General features: G+C 39.6%; 1 long non-coding RNA gene across 1 annotated transcript; it reads left to right on the top strand.

Annotated features, from left to right (window-relative positions):
- Positions 1-8,868: 8,868 nt before the first annotated feature.
- LOC144009730 (uncharacterized) lies at positions 8,869-14,585 on the top strand. Its single transcript, XR_013281024.1, has 4 exons — positions 8,869-9,092; positions 9,396-9,491; positions 9,583-9,681; positions 9,759-14,585. It is a non-coding gene; the product is annotated as an uncharacterized LOC144009730 (long non-coding RNA).
- Positions 14,586-16,969: the final 2,384 nt, after the last annotated feature.

Raw genomic sequence — 16,969 nt, 5'->3', positions numbered from 1 at the left:
CTTCATCTTCTACCACCCGAGCAGCTCCTGACATCCCTCCGCTTACTGGGGAAGGAACGGGAGTTGTTCTAACTGGGGATGGTGACTGGGGCGAGTCCCTGGGCCCTCCATTTGTTGATTGCTGGAGTTGGCGTCGTTCACGTTCCATTTGTCTAGTTCGGGATAAAATCTCATCTGTCACTGATTTAACTCGCTCCTCTCTCTGCTTTTTCGATATTGCTACCACAAATTCTACTCCCGATGGAGTTGTTACAGGAGTTTTAGCCCTTAAAGTGAACGCTGGTACCGCTATGGACTCAGCCTGTTGCCACTGCATTTTCCCCGTTTTTATCCAGTTTACATCTATCACTATTCTCTCCGCTCCCTCTCCCAGTGCTTTGTCAACCCCTCTCTCCAATGCTTTTGCCATTTCGTCCGCATATTGTGACTGATCATTTTTAGGGTTCCACTCTGTCCCGGGCACGTGAATTATCATGCCGTAGGGAGTGTTCCCGCCACTAGTTTTTGCCGCTATTATTGGCCGCTGGTATTCTTTTTGTAATTTTTGTTTAACCTCTAATTCATATTCTTGTCCAGCTTCCTGCCTTAAAATATTTCTAAGCGCTTTACTATGCGGTTTTAGTGATCTATCTGTGATTACCACTATAGCATCCCCCTGTATTTGCCAGGGGCTTCCCACATAGTGACACAATATTACTCCATTCCCGATTGAAACCCTTTTTGTTTCCTCCGGCAGCCCGCCCAGGGGCTCCGTTCTTATCAGGGGAGTCATTTTCACAGTTATACCTGAGCCTTCATTCTCCGATGCTCCTGCATCTTCCTCTACCCGGACACATGAGCCCGTATCAAAAAAGCCCTCTTCACTGGCGGCCTCAGCTGGCCGTTTCCGCGCCATTTGGAGCTCTTTCAACTTCGGTTGCTCCCAGAGGTTGAGGCTTAAAGCTTCAGTCCCCTTGGGATTTGTCAATTCCACCCTTATGTGCATTTTCTCGGCAAGGGATTTTATCGTCGGGTCCCACTGGACTCCGGTGCTAACCACTTCCATTACATTATACACCTCTAACAACACAGTCCACCAGTGGACCCAAAGGCCCACCGTCCCAGAGGTGCATCCCTCTTGGGGGTGGTTTACCACTACGGTTGCTATGCCCATTATTTCGGGAAATTCACTCACGAACACTCCTGTTTCCTTCACCGACCTTTCCACCTCGGCTGGGAGGTCGGTAGGACGGATTGAAGGGTTGTTTACTTCCAGGTGCCTTCTGGCTCCTGGTGGCCATCGATCTACACCTTCACCCAGTAGCATAACCACTACTGGTATATCTGCTTGTTCTAGAGGACAGAATTCAGGCATTAATCCTGCTCCCCTCTCTGTAGGGCATTTTTCCCTGTCAATTTTTCCATTATTTCACTAGCGTGTTTTATAGCCCGCTTTGCTTCCTTATTGTAGGAGTGGAGCTATCTATTTCCGAAGCCTTCCCGTGCGCTATGGGTTTCAGGGACGTACTATAGCTCCTGGTTACTCAGCTCCGTACCCGTGTACGTTGCCTCTACCTTTATCGGGACTACCGCGTTCGGGTTTCCTACCTTCACTCGTCGGCGGATGTCCTCTCTTAAACGGTGGGGTGTGTAATCCTTTTAGGTCGATTGCAATCCTTCCCGCTTCTCTTTTCCGGGATGTGGATTTCTTCTTGTGTCAATGGACACTCCTATCAGGGAACCGATATTTAAAAAAAAAAAAAAAAAAAAAAAAAAAAAAAAAAGGGAACCGAAAAAGGCTGCTTCCACTAGAACATTAGTCTAGTGGAAACACCTACCTTCTCTCCTTAGTTCTCGACGACTTTCTTCTTGTGCCAATGGACACTCCTGTCGGGAACCGAAAAAGGCTGCTTCCACTAGAACATTAGTCTAGTGGAAACACCTACCTTCTCTCCTTAGTTCTCGACGACTTTCTTCTTGTGCCAATGGACACTCCTGTCGGGAACCGAAAACTTAAAATTTTCGCAAAAATACAAGGAGGAAAGGCAGGGGATGGGGGATCAGGGTTATGCCTGTAGCGGCGGCAGCCTCGGTCAATGGGTCCGCTATCAAAGAAAAGGGACCATAAATATTTTCGGGCACCCCGCAATAACCAAGCAAAGAATATGGTAGATTTGCTATAAATGGGTATCTATAATGACAAGCCACTAAAATGGGCAACCGCACCCAATGTGGAAAGCCTAAATAGCGCAACCCATAGTTTATCATCACACAGTTGAAAGAGACTGCTTCTCACCGAGCAGCCCCCCACTATCAACTCTAACTGTTCAAGCCCTCCTCCTCTTTGTGGACGGGCTTGAACCACCCCTTGACTCAGGAAAGCGCGGCGCAGCGCGCTCTACCAGGTACACTATCAGTACCTTCACAGCCGACCAGAGCAGCAGGTCGCTGTAAAAGCTCATTCACTTTGAATGGCTTTCTCACACTCAGCCTCGGTAGGAGTGTAAGTCTCCTGGGGGAGCCAGTCACCGTTCCTTTAACACAAAATAGTACAATCAACTTCAATTCAAAAATCACACTAGATTTTCACAATTAAAGCAGTTCTTTTCCATGAAACACTATTCATCAAAGAGACTAATTTTGTGTTAGCTCAGGGTCGTCTGACATGACAATTTATCAGCGAGATCGCCCTCAGCTCTAAGCAGCGTGCCCACCACTCAGAGCCGCGCTCACTCGGGTTCCTGTTTGGGCTTCGATCGACCCCGATTTTGACAAAAATGAGTCAATCGAGCCCCACGTTGGGCGCCACATGTCAACTTCCGCTTACCCGCAGGACTTAAATCGGGAAATATGTCCTGATCGACTCTCCAATTAAAGGGTTAGAAATTCCCCTTTTCCCTCACCGGCTCTAAGGCGTCAGCGTGAGGAGACGGGAATTAGTTAAGCCGATATGTCAAAGTGGATTCACCTAGGTTTGTTCACTGTCTTCTTATCATGAGGCCAATCCGTTTCCATTCACCTATCAATCCCGAGTGAATAACCACACAGAGCCCAGGAATAATAGTATGAACACCTCACTTACAAGTTGTTTGCATTTGTTATTGACCTAGTCATTTAATAATCCTTGTAAGGATCATACGGATTTGTTTCATATCAAGCAGGAGTATTTGACTTTATTAATACAGATGGAAACACTGGTTAGATGTCATTCGAATGCACTTACCTCTTTCCGGACGTCCGTTGCTGTTGTGTCCGTCTCGAAGAAATATAATGCTGACTTACAAAATGATCCAAACGAATAAAAACAAAATTAAATAAAAATAAATAAATAAATAAAAATAAAAATAAAAAGAATCAAATAAAATAATAAATTCACACTTGGTTTATAAATTATTATATTAGGTCTTATAAAACGACCTCGGACTTATAAAATGTCCGAAAGAAATAAAATAAAAAGAAAAAGAAACAAATAAAAAGATTAATTCACAAATAGTCTTTTAATATTTTTATTGACAATAATAATATAGCAAATATAATTCATGAAAATCACATTTAAAATAAACACATAAAATCAATAAAGATAAAATAAAATAGGAAACAGGAATCAAAATAATATTTAAACCTTTTACAAGAGCTTTCTAAGATTGATCATTTCTCAAGAGAACTCAAAACCCGATTCAAAATAAGGCGTTTTTGGCCAAAAATAATTTAAAGATATGGGAGTGGTTAAATGGCTCTCACCCTACACGCGATTAATCTTTCATATCTTCATCTTAAACACCTTATTAATAAAAATTTTGTACTTTACCCAATCTTTGAAGAATGATTCACTCACGGCAAAGAGTCAAAGTCCTTTCATGAAGAAACCTAAGTCCCACGAAGCCGAGAATCAACCTTCAGCAACACACTCCATACAGATCACATCGCAGGGTGACGAAGAAGAGCCTCGATCATCGCAAGGGACGATCTTTTATAAACTTGGGTGCGTGCCACTGGTTTCATCATGGCGAGTGTGTCCTTCCGCGCCTACGTGGTGATTTCCAGTCTCTTCACATATCAATGCGCAAAACATGTTGGGACTTGTTCTCAGTAAGTCTCCACACAGTTAAGTTAGAAGCGCGCAACGTTGGGGCTTAATCTTTGCATCAACACACACAGGAAACTGTTGAAACAGGTTGCGCTCTGTGGCTGGCGTAGCTTAGCAACCAGTTCCTGTTTTTCAAACAGGAAATTCAATGTGGGGCTACAAGCTTCTGTTCTACTTGTAGTACATATGTCAATAGTCTTAGCTCTTATTCAACAATCATAATATTAAAATCAACACATCCTATATGTATTAATGTTTTAAACATAACTAAGCAAGCATGAATAACATGTATATACATGACATGTTAATCCCAACTCCTCTCAGGGAACTTAACAGGTTATTTCTAGTTCTGGTTACACATCGTGCATGTCTTTGTTGAGAGTTGGACAATACATACAGGTAGTCTTTTCACTTAATGCAGTTACAGCAATGTCATCAGCGATTAAGACAGTATTGCTCGTAAAGTAAATGAAAGAAAAGACAGCAAACTTCATAGTTGGCATCAATGTGCTGTAATCATTGATCCATAACTCAGGTTAACAATTATCGAATATAGATTGTGTGTGTGTATTATTACTTAATTCAGGATACCCTTTATTTACACTTAATTTGTATTTGGCCACTTCCGTTTCCTTATATGGTATGTCCGGGCTGTGCTGAGTGCAGCTTGGTTGTACAGGTTTGGCGGCATCTGGTGGTTGCTTTAGGGAGCTACACACAGAGGCCATTTGGTTTGGTTTTTACTCATGTAGACACCAATTGGTCTCGAACTAAGAATTGAGTCTAGTCCATTAATTTGTTATCTCATTTTACATGATATGGCGTTTCATCTGACCCACTCAATCCACTCAATTCAACAGCACACACTGAGGTCCTCAGTAAACTGTTTATTTAAAAAAAAGAAAAAAAAAAGCTTTCCAAACGGCACTTTTTTGAGAGAGTGCAGAGGGGCAATGGTGTCAGCAGTGCACCACTAGGGGTCTGCCTGTCCACGCTAGTGGTGTTGACGTTATGTGGGTGAAGAGGCACTGATGTGATTTTGGTCTTACACAGGGTGTACGTGACCTTGACCCTTTCACGTGACCCTTGAGGATGTGCACACGCCAAAGGTGAAAGAGTGTTTATGTGGTTGAAGAGTTGCTATTTTTGTATTGGGCTATGACTAGGGTTAGGTTTAATCTAACGGTGACACAGGAGCAGGGTGGTAAAAATCACTTTTATGGGAAATGGCTAATTGCAACTACAATGTCTTCCAGCATCATCAGTGCCACGTGAACGATAATAATAATAGTAAAATATAAACACATCCTAACTTTAATTTCTGGGGAAGGGTACTCTTTTGATACAACAGCTACTCTACATACACATTGACAGGACGGATGTTTCTGGAGCAATGCAGCTCCCCACACTTTACAGTGAGAACAAAAATGGAGTTTGGACTTGTTTTGTTTTCTGACTATATATTGCTTGTCTGTCCTTTGTGATAAAAAGAATATTTACATTAGCATACACATTATAAAAAAAAATGCGCTTGAATCTGCAAAATATTGCATGTACAATGGGTGAATTGCAGACACAATATATAACATTTTAACAAAACAAATTGACTTTAATACTGTTTGTCTCTGCCTTTTTACATCTTGTCTTTAATACAAATATATAAATAAAAATACACTTCAAAATTGAGATTTTGTGTTCTGAAAAACAATCTTTTAAAAAAAACAAACAAACAAACAAAAAAAAAACTTATGTCCATTGATCGACTGATCGATTGATTGACTTACATGCAGCACCATTTTCCTCTGCAGATGCACACACACATTAGTTAAGCTAGCCAATAGCAGCACAATAGAGAAATTAATATTAACACTTGTTTGCCTCATTCCACTCAAAAATGACAGTGATGGGTATAAGCCTTGAGTCTGAGCACCTGCAACGTTTCCTTGTTTTGGGGGAAACTTCAGATAACGAACTACCTACCAAGTAGCATGACTACAACAAGGGGAAAAAAAAGAAAAAAGAAAAAGAAAAAAAAAGACTAGTAATGAAAATAATGTTTTGGTAGAGTAATAACCCTTTCGTATATCCTGGTAGAAGTAAGGAACTCGCTCAAAAAAATATATATATAATTGACAAGTATACTTGTCAAAGGCAGTGAATGAGTTAACTTACCAACTGCAAGATGCAGCCTGGTCAAGTCGTTTAAGGCAGCTGCCCTCACCATATTTGCAGCATTGTCTGTCTGATAGCAATTCATACCGCTTGGCGAGCGTGTGGATCATTTTTTTTTAAACCCCTCTTTAGTAACAGTGTTGAATGAATGGCACCATGTCTTTCGCTAGGTAAAAAGTCCGTGATTTGCGGCGCTGTATGGATGGTGGACGGCGAGGCACTGTCAGCAGAGGATGTTTTTTTTCTTCTTTTTTTTCTGTATCTTCTTTTGTATAGCCAAAATACTTTCATAATTCGGATGTTGACTTTCTTTTGGGTACTAAATCGACTGTCGCTTCTATCGATGTCTCCTGCTTGTCACCATTGTCGCCTGTTAGTGTCTTCAGAGCAGACATAGGCCGTGGGGTGAACCCCCAAAAAGTGCCTAGAAAATGAGTTTCGCTCCACTGTCTGGGCACTACTTGTTCAATGCATTTTTTGATAGATAATACCATTCTGAACTTTGGGTTAAAAGTTCACCCAATGTTTTCCTGCCCCAATTTTGTCACAAGCCAGAAATGCATATATAGGTAAATAACAAAAAACTAAAATCTTGTGCTGCAGTTTTTGGTTGTAAAACGTCTTACATTAAATTTGGCAACAGAAAATCATTCCCAGATGTTATAAATACATGTACCTAACATCAGAAACAAGTATTAGAGAGAGGTAATAGCTGGTTATTTAGTCCGTCACGATCAAAACGATGATTTACGACCTGATTCGCTTTGATGTCCTTTGATGTCCTTTGATGACGTAGGATGAAACGATAAAAATGATCGATCGGAGGTCAAGAGGTCACGATCAAAGGCCTGTTATGACGTAGGATGAAAGGGGACGATAAAAATGATGGATCGGAGGTCAATAGGTCACGATCAAAGACTTTTTTTGTTTTTGATGTAGGAAAAAACGATAAAAATAATAGAATTTCAAAGAGAGACGTGCGCCTGTATGTGCCTGTGTGTTCCTGTGCAACATGTGGAAGAGGGGAGGGGTGGTGGTGGGAAGGAAATGGCCGGCGTGGAGGAGGGCACGTCCGGCTGGCTGGCTACATTTCCTGTGCAGCATGATGAGAAATGAATCGACCGTGATAACCCTCTAGGGTGGGAAGAGACCTCCCGTAGATTATAGAGTACCGCTTTTGATAGAAATGTAAGAAGTGCCGTGGTAGGCCGATATGATTGATTTATCCCAAGAGAGAGGAATTGGGGGTGTCAAGGTCAAAAGATCTTTGTAATATTTTAAAAAGGAGCTGTGACTTACCTCTTTGTACGCCGCATATGGTCAGGAAAGCGATAGAAAAACAAAAAATAGGTGGGGGTGACGATTGTTTTATGTCTTTAGACTTTGGGGCGATGAGGATGAGCTTTTTTTTTTTTTTCCTTCCAGATGTTAAAAAACATATGCGCGCGCGCATATACACAGACTCAATAACAGACTTATATTGGAATAAGATGTATGAATAAAAGAATAAAAAAAGAATGACGAAGGCTCGACTCTTTCTTTTTTTTTTAAAAAAGAAAAAAAATATGTAGGAGGGGCTTTTCGATACAGACATTTTTGTAAGAGTGAATTTGACGTGAACACATTCATACCTTGAGGTCTGGAGATAGAGAGACGGGCGAATCATGATTATGGAAACTTTTGTGACATTACAAGTGAGACATGTTTTAAAACCAAGAATTGACAGAGTGAGGGATGAACATGCTCTGGATGCGTGAATGAGGGGGGCGGGGCTTCAATTGACACGAGGAAGGGAGAGAGGAGGAGGGGAGGGGTGAATGGGGTTTCAGATGGCAGGAGGAAGACAGAGTGAGAGATGAGTTTTGAAAAAAAAAAATTGTGTATTAAACGTTGTCATGAGGGTTTGTATTGTTAAACAATGTTTGATATCAATGAAACGATGGATGATGATATAGGGGCGTTAATCGATTTCTATTTTATTAAATAGGTAGAAAGTAACTTATTTTTTAAAACAAAGTATACCCCCTAAAATAATTTACGACCATGTGTCTTTACCGCCTCTTTTTAGAATGTTTTTTTCGAGGCACTTCCAACCCTTACACAGATAGGCATTTTTACAGACCTCTAAAGACCCCTAAAGATTCATCTCTGATTGCAGGATGGCTGAAGGTAACTTCTAATTTTTATAAAATATTAGGATGGAGATCTGAGGGATTATAACAAATTGTAAATATATTTTATTGAAACTTTAGTAACCGCTGATATAGTTTATAGACTGTATGAGTTTTATATATTTTTTTATAGAATCTAATATATAATGCTGTCTTCTAAAACTATTTAGTTATTGGAGTGGGTGATATCTATAGTCCTGGCGATCTTGGTGAGAGTTATCTTCTCTTCTCTTTTATATTTATAATGTCTATATTTTATTATAGTTTGTTTTTTGTTTTTTGTTTTTTAGACGATATATTACGAAGGGAGACGGAGGCCATTTACGAAAAGACCATTAAATCTATACACTATATGAATACAGGTGAAAGACCACTAGAGGGGGCTACTCCAAGGATTGGTTCTCGTTTGAACCGTGTAAACGCATACGAGGAAGAGCCAAACACATGTGGCATTACCAAGACGATTCCGGACGAAGTTCAAGCCTCCTTAAATAGCCCTAGCGTGAATCTGCCTGAAAATCAACGAGAAAAGATACACGGAGCGTCGGCCATGGGGGAGCGAGGCCCGGAACGACAGATATCCGCTATCGAAGATATTTCCGATGCGGAAGTTCAGCAAATAATACCATCGCTGACCGCCGGACAAGCTAGGATAAGCGTTATTCGACGTAATACATCGTGCGGTAAGTTAATATTATATAAGATTTAACTTTATGTATAGTTAAGAAAAGTTTATAATATATTTTTATAATCTTTAAACTAATACTAGAATACGTGGCGGTGGTATAGGGTTGCGAGATGGCGGAAGACTGCATTTCCCAAAAGGCTTCGCGGTGATAGAGCGGGCGTGGGTGTATGTGTTTTTTTTAAATGAAACGCTAAGTGAAACTAGAGTATCTTAAACGTTTGTTTTTAAATTATATTATAACGATAGTATATTTTATGTCTGTGGGAGTTTTTTTTTTTAAAAGTCTTTTTATATTCAGATTACGATCTGAGGAGGGGAAGGAGGAGGAGAAGATCCCGATCTTCAGATAGTAGTGCCGAACGTGGAAGGCGAACCCACCCCTCATTTAACAACGGTAATATTAATGGGATATTTTATAGATTTTGAAATTAAAGTCTATTTTTTTTTTTTTTTTTTTTTTTTTTTTTAAATGTGTATATATGTAGGTAGAGATTCGACACGGAGGCGGGGGCGGAGAAGGAGGTCTAGATCTTCAGATCGCGGTGCTGAACGTGGAAGGAGACCCTCACCTTCGGTCATCAACGGTAATATTAATGGGATATTTTATATATTTTGAAATTAAAGTCTTTTAAAAAAAAAAAAAAAAAATGTGTCTATATAGGTAGAAGCAGAAGGAGGTCTAGATCTTCAGACAGCTGTACCGAACAGGGAAGACAATCCCGACGTGCGGATGATAGCGATGCTAGTAGCGGGGTGACAAGGAGACGACGGAGATTCAGCCCTGCATTCTACGAACGTGCGGACGGCAGCGACATCTACCGAGGGGTGTCAAGGAGACGTCGGAGATTTAGCCCTGCATTCTACGATGACAACGGACGCGTAAGGAGGCGGGGTGTCTATGAGGCTAAGACGATGAAACTTAAACGTATTATATGTGATCTTCTTGAATATGTGTAATATACTGTTTTAAACCTCCTCAAATATTAAACGGTAAACCTTTTTTTTTTTTTTTTTTAAATGGAAGACTATAACATCGGATCGCAACGTCGTGAGGGGAATTTAAATGATAATATAAGGGGTGAGATGGATCATTTTCAAAATTTTTCCGACCCTCTAGAATCTATGCTATCCCTCCTCGATCGTCCTATTTTAAACCCTAATGATAATTTAATGCTTCAAACGTTAAACCTAGGGGATGAATTAGCATTATCGCCGCCCCCATTTACACAAAATAGTATACAAACGATACCATGTATTGATGATGATGATGAAAATATTGAACGAGTAACCGATCATTTAATGCTTCAAACGTTAAACCTAGGGGATGAATTAGCATTATCACCAACCCCATTTACACAAAATAGTATACAAATGATACTATGTAATGATAATGAAAATATTGAACGAGTAACCGGTCATTTGATGCTTCAAACGTTAAACCTAGGGGATGAATTAGCATTATCGCCGCCCCCATTTACGCAAAATAGTATACAAACGATACTATATAATGATGATGAAAATATTGAACGAGTAACAATACCTCCTCATGAAATGCTACAAATTTATGATGAAATGACATCAAACAGTCACGTTTTACCATCTGTATCACAATATCCGATAGGCAATATCGCTCAAGAGGGGGGTGGGGGTATTGTTAGAAGGCCCTTATTTAATAATATAGAATTTCGTAGACGTTTATATTCACCCACCCCCGACGGACCCCGTGATTTTGCAGATTTCTATTTAAATATTGATGATAATTTGAACGAGATAATCAACGAGGTTCTTAGGTCTACCGTAGAAGGGGACGTCATTCAGACGGAGCTTATAAGCGATAATAGAAATATAAATTGTCTTTTACATCGTACAAATAATCCAGATATTGTTGTAAATGAGGTTTATAATTTACTAGAAAAACTCGTACAATCTAACGGCGAAAACCTAACGAATAATAATATAGAAATTATATTTCAAATTGTTTCCAATATGCGTGGCGGGTCTAAACGAAAACTGCTACAATCTACAAACGGTGAAATTCTAAGAAAAAAGAAGAAACACATGTACGTAACGTTCAATAAAGATAACAAGGTGTGTTTTGCCCTGGCGATAGCATACTTATTGGATGAAACATTAATGACGGATCAAGCGAATCAAAGGGCTGTCTTTTTACACGAAAGCGTCGGTCTAAGCTGTCAAACGGCCGTTAGTCTATCGGACGTACATAAATTCGAATCATTTATTAAACGCAAGATTGTAGTCTTGTATAGAAATGATAGCTGTAAACCATTATCTTTTTTTGAAACTCAATATCCGAAATCAGAGGATGCTTTGTTTGTGATTTTGTTGGGGGAGCATTTTTACGGAATAAAACGAATCGAAGGTTTTATCGGAAATACATATTTCTGCAGACACTGCTACAAAGGGCACGAAAACTGGAATACTCATAACTGCGCTGGGCATTGTAATATATGTCTTAATTCATTATGTAAACAACAGCCGATAAAACTTATCTATTGCCAAGATTGCAATAAAACTTGTTTAAATAACGACTGTTATGTTAAACATAAAAAGCTGAAGGAAACGGGTAAGAGTAATTGCGACACGTACAAAAAATGTCTTAAATGCGGATTTTCTATGTACCATAAATTAAACGATAATTCCTCAAAACATGTTTGTCCTCCAACCCGCTGCGTGGTGTGTGAGGAGATCCTGTCGGATAATGACGATCCTCATGAATGCTTTATGCCGACTTTAAAACAGGTCCCCGCGTGTAAAATAATAATCTACTATGATTTTGAAACTTATATAGATCAGGACGGAAACCATAAAGCATACCTAGTCTGTACAAAATCGGGAGTTTTCGAAAAAAATTGGAAAGGGACAGATTGCGTTGAACGATTTATTGATTATTTTAGAAATCCGCGTTTTAAGAACTCGACCTTTATCGCTCATAATGCTAGAGCCTTTGATTCATACATCTTAATTAACAAAATGATCGAGTTGGCTATTACCCCCGAAATTATTATGCAAGGTAGCAAAATTATCTGTTTTACAGATGTACATTACAAACTACGATATATCGATTCAATAGCTTTTCTTAGTATGGCCCTTAATAAAATGCCTACTTCTATGGGGTTTGAGGATCAAATGAAGGGGTACTTCCCCCACTCATTCAGTTCCCTAAAGCATTTAGATTATGTAGGCGTTTATCCAGACCCCAAATATTATGGTATAGAGCGCATGACAACCTCCCAAAGATCAGAATTTTTAAAATGGTACGAGAAAGCGTCTAAAGGCGTCTTTAATTTCGCGGAGGAATCTTTAATGTACTGCAAAAACGATGTAAAAATTTTAGAGATGGGCTGTGAGCGATTTAGGGAGGAGTTTTTAAATAGTACGGGTGTAGACCCTTTTAACGCTGTAACAATCGCGTCGGCGTGTATGAAGGTTTTCAGAACTAAATTTCTACTTCCTAAAACTCTAGCGATTAGTCCGTCAGATCATTATAATCAAAGGGTTAAGACATTCTCGCGCGACTCGATCCAATATCTAATGTGGATAATGCATAGTCAAAATATAGACATAAGACACGCTTTAAACGGAGGCGAAGTTAAGATCGGCCAATATTATGTTGATGGTTATGCAAATATAAACGGTAAGGCCTGGGTATTTGAATACCTCGGATGTTTTTATCACGGATGTCATGAATGTTTTGACCCTGCCAAGATTTGTCCGATGACTAAGAAACCTTTCGCAGAAAAATTAGAAGCGTGTGAAAAGAAAATGCGCAATCTGATTTACAAACACGACGTACATCTTACTGTTATGCGCGAACACGTATGGAAGGAAATGAAGCGTTCCGATCCTGAGATAAGAGAGTTCTTGCGTAATTCAAAATTCCCTGAACCTCTTGTAGCACGCGACAGGCTTTTTGGGGGGAGAACAAACGCCTTTGTTTTGCGTTATACAGCCGCGGATAACGAGCGCGTTTTGTACGTGGATGTTACTTCTTTGTACCCTTTTGTTAATAGCACCTGTTCATACCCTCTGGGTCATCCTCGCATTATTTATAAAGATTTTGGAGATCCGAGGCAATACTTTGGTTTTATCAAAGCCACAGTCAACCCGCCGAGAGGGCTATACTTTCCGGTACTGCCCTATAAATCTACTAAAGGTAAATTAATGTTTACACTATGTCGCACCTGCGCAGAAATAAATAATCAAAAAAGCGAATGTAAGCATAACAATGAGCAAAGAGCGCTGTCGGGCGTATGGGTGAGTTTCGAATTTATCAAAGCGCTCGATTTAGGGTACACAGTGTCACAAATTGACGAAGTATGGCATTTTGATAAGACGAGTAATGACATTTTTAAACAATATATGCACACTTTTCTCAAGGGAAAACAGGAGGCTTCCGGCTTTCCCTCTCACGTCATCGGTGAAGAGGATAAACAGCAGTATATCGCCGACTATCACAAAAATCAGGGTATTCAACTCGAAGCTACTAAAATAGCATTTAATCCGGCAAAAAGACAGGTGTCTAAATTATGTATGAACTCTCTCTGGGGCAAATGCGGACAGCGTGACAATTTAAATAAAACAGAAATTGTTAATAATTCTGATCGTTTTTTCAATCTATTATTTTCGGGGGTTTACGAAGTTAAGTTTTTCCATTTCCTCAATGACCGAGTCTCACTGATACAGTACAATTACAACCAAAACTGTCAAATACCTTCTGCCAAGTCAGCTAATATTTTTGTGGCATGCATGACCACTGCGTACGCACGCATGTTAATGTACACGTATCTAGAAAAGCTACAAACTAGAGTATTATATACAGATACAGATAGTCTAATCTATTCGGTAAAAGAGGATGAGGACGTGCTTCCTACAGGCGATTTACTCGGGCAATTGACGGATGAACTTTGCGGCGATAGTATCCAAGAATTTGTCTCAACAGGACCAAAGAGCTACGCGTACAGAACCCGGGATAGCGGGAAAACTGTAATGAAGGTAAAAGGTATCACCCAAAATATCGACGCGTGTCAACGCATTAATTTTGACAGCGTCAAGGATTTGGTGGAGGGATACATTAGTTCCGAGGGGGCGCGGTCAGATGTTATCACCACCCCCCAATTCAACATTGTACGTAATAAGAAGGGGTTTCATCTGAGAAACAGCTCATTTATGAAAAAGTTCAAAGTGGTGTACGACAAACGACGTCTGCTATCCGATGGTTATACTCTTCCATTCGGTTATTAAAGCGATACTGTGTTTTATTTGAGGAGGAGGAAAAAAAAAAAAAAAAAAAAAAAAAATGGAAATGACCCAAGTTGATTTTGATCCGAGATTGCAAATTCCATTCTCATGTTTAATTGCTGGCCCAAGCGGGTGCGGGAAGACTTTTTTTGTGAAAAGTGTTTTGGAAAATTGTGAACATGTGATGCAAAGATCCCCTGAGAATATTGTATTTTTTTTTCATCTAACCAAACGATGTATGATGAACTTGCAAAAGTGAATAAAAAGATTAAATTTGTGCGTGATTTGCCCGAGTCGTTTGATGATGAGAATCTGTTTCCCAGCCATCAGAGTCATCTGATTATCCTCGACGATCTCATCTTCCAGGCATCCGACAATCCCGAGGTGGTAAAAATATTTACACAGTATAGACATCATAAAGATATGAGTGTTATGTTGTTGACGCAAAACATTTTCCATCAAGGCAAATACAGTAGAACAATCAGCCTCAATACCAATTATATGGTATTGTTTAAAAATCCTCGTGATAAATTACAAGCTAGTATACTGGCTAATCAAATATTCCCTACAAAGAAAAAATATTTTCTAGAAAGTTTTGAAGACGCCACGAGAGAAGCTCACGGCTATTTATTAGTAGATTTAACGCCAACGTGTTCAGAATCGCTTCGCCTGCGTGCTCAAATACTACCTCATCAATTCCCTGTAACGTATATCGCTAAAAGTTGAAATGTCGAAGCTTTAAAAAAAAAAAAAATCGCTATTGCAATCTCTCTGTAAAGCGATCCCTAAGAAACGTATTATTATACTACGCAAAGCCCCCGATAGTCTAATTAAAGCGCTCTGCGAGATCGCTTTGAATCTATTAAAAGGGCACATACCTCTAAATCCTTCTCAGTATAAGAAATTGAAGCGACAAAAGAAGTTTATCCGGATATTAGCGGATAAAAAAAAAGAGTCTAAGACATAAAAGAGCATCACTCATTCAAAAAGGTGGATTCTTGCTCCCTCTACTGGCCGCAATCGCACCCATCCTTGGAAGTCTAGTAGGGGGTTTAGTCAATAAATAATACGTTATGAGTTTGAAAAATACTCAGAAAATGTTTCTAGTATCCCCTCGCGAAATGGAACGTTTCAGCAGACCCGCGCCGACCATCCGTGACAAAGCGGAACATGATTTAGACGCAAAGATGAGAGATATACTAGAAGATGTTTCGTTGGACCAATATCAAAAACTTAAAATGTATCAAGCGCTAATGCAACTTTATTTAGGGATGCTTAAACAAAGAGATCGTGAGTTGGTTCCGCTCACTTTGACTCTCCCGAATCAACGCGATGTTTTTGAAGAAGAAGAGATGGAAAATAAGAAGAAGAATCAACGCGATGCTTTTGGAGAAGAAGGAGATATGGAAAAGAAGAAGGAGGGCGGGGAGGAGTGGTTATGGAATGAGATGTTACAAGCCATCCCATTACGTCATCGTAAAAACGCTGAATATGTTTTAAGAAAAATATCGTCTCGCGAAGAAAAGGTATGGAACCAGCGAGGCGAGTTTATTTTGAAGGGTCAGGCTATTAGCGGATCTCATATGAGCGATTTACTTAGCTATCTGACCGTGAACGGTAAGAAAATCACCGGACGTGAGCCTCGAGGATGGATAGATTTTTTACATCTGCTTTACAAACTCAATATACCTGAAACTGCAGTTTCTAACCCTTATGCCAGAGAACAGTTAAAACGTCTGAAAAATAATCCTGCTATAAAAGCCGAAAGTGATGACGTTAAAAAAAAGAAAAACAAGAAGAAGAATCGTACTACGATAACATGGGAGGGATTTTAATAATACGTTGATATTATTTTATAAATGTATACCAATAATAAAGAAAAAACGTACGACTTTGTATCTTTTTTTTAATATAAAATTTATTAAATAAAAATATTTTTAAAAAAACGTTACAGACAATGGCATTTTTTAAACTCGCTGAGGGAGCACGTTAGACCGCCGTGCCGCGTCGTCATGGTAACCGTCGAGCGTCTTCTAAAATATGCGGAAACGAGTGCGTCATTTCCGGCTACGTCCTCGGTGTAACACTTTAATACGTCCGTGTAAGATTTACCGCATCCTCTTAAACTTAGGTAGAAAATACAATGTTGACCGCAGACGGTAGATAGTTCGTGCTGTAATTGACGATCGTGATAGATTATACGATCTGAATATTTTTTTAAAAAAGAGTATATACTTTTGGGGTAATATACAAAATTAGGTGGAAATCCGTATGAATCAAAAAAAGTAGCAGTTCCTTTTTCTTCCAGAGACAGCGCTAACCAGTGCTCCCCCGATTTGCTTCGCGGATGTGTGTTAACGATATAATAAGACGGGATAGAGGGCGCTATTATGTGTATCAACTCATCCGAGGCATAAACGCCTTGAAATAAATCTCCTTGTAGGCGTTTCATCATAATATCCAACTCCCTGCCGTTCATCGTCTCAGTAATAGTCCATCAATACCTCCCTTTTCGAGTTAATTTCTAAAATAGTGTCATAACATGCATAAATTATTAGAGTTGCCGTGAAAGGGATTGGAGCTCGAAAACGCATTTCGAGCCTGAGTGTTCCG

The sequence above is a fragment of the Festucalex cinctus genome, chromosome 20 (genome assembly GCF_051991245.1).
Source record: "Festucalex cinctus isolate MCC-2025b chromosome 20, RoL_Fcin_1.0, whole genome shotgun sequence".
Lineage (NCBI taxonomy): Eukaryota > Metazoa > Chordata > Actinopteri > Syngnathiformes > Syngnathidae > Festucalex > Festucalex cinctus.
The sequence above is the reverse complement of the archived record's forward strand: the minus strand, read 5'-3'. Positions and strand labels throughout refer to the sequence as shown.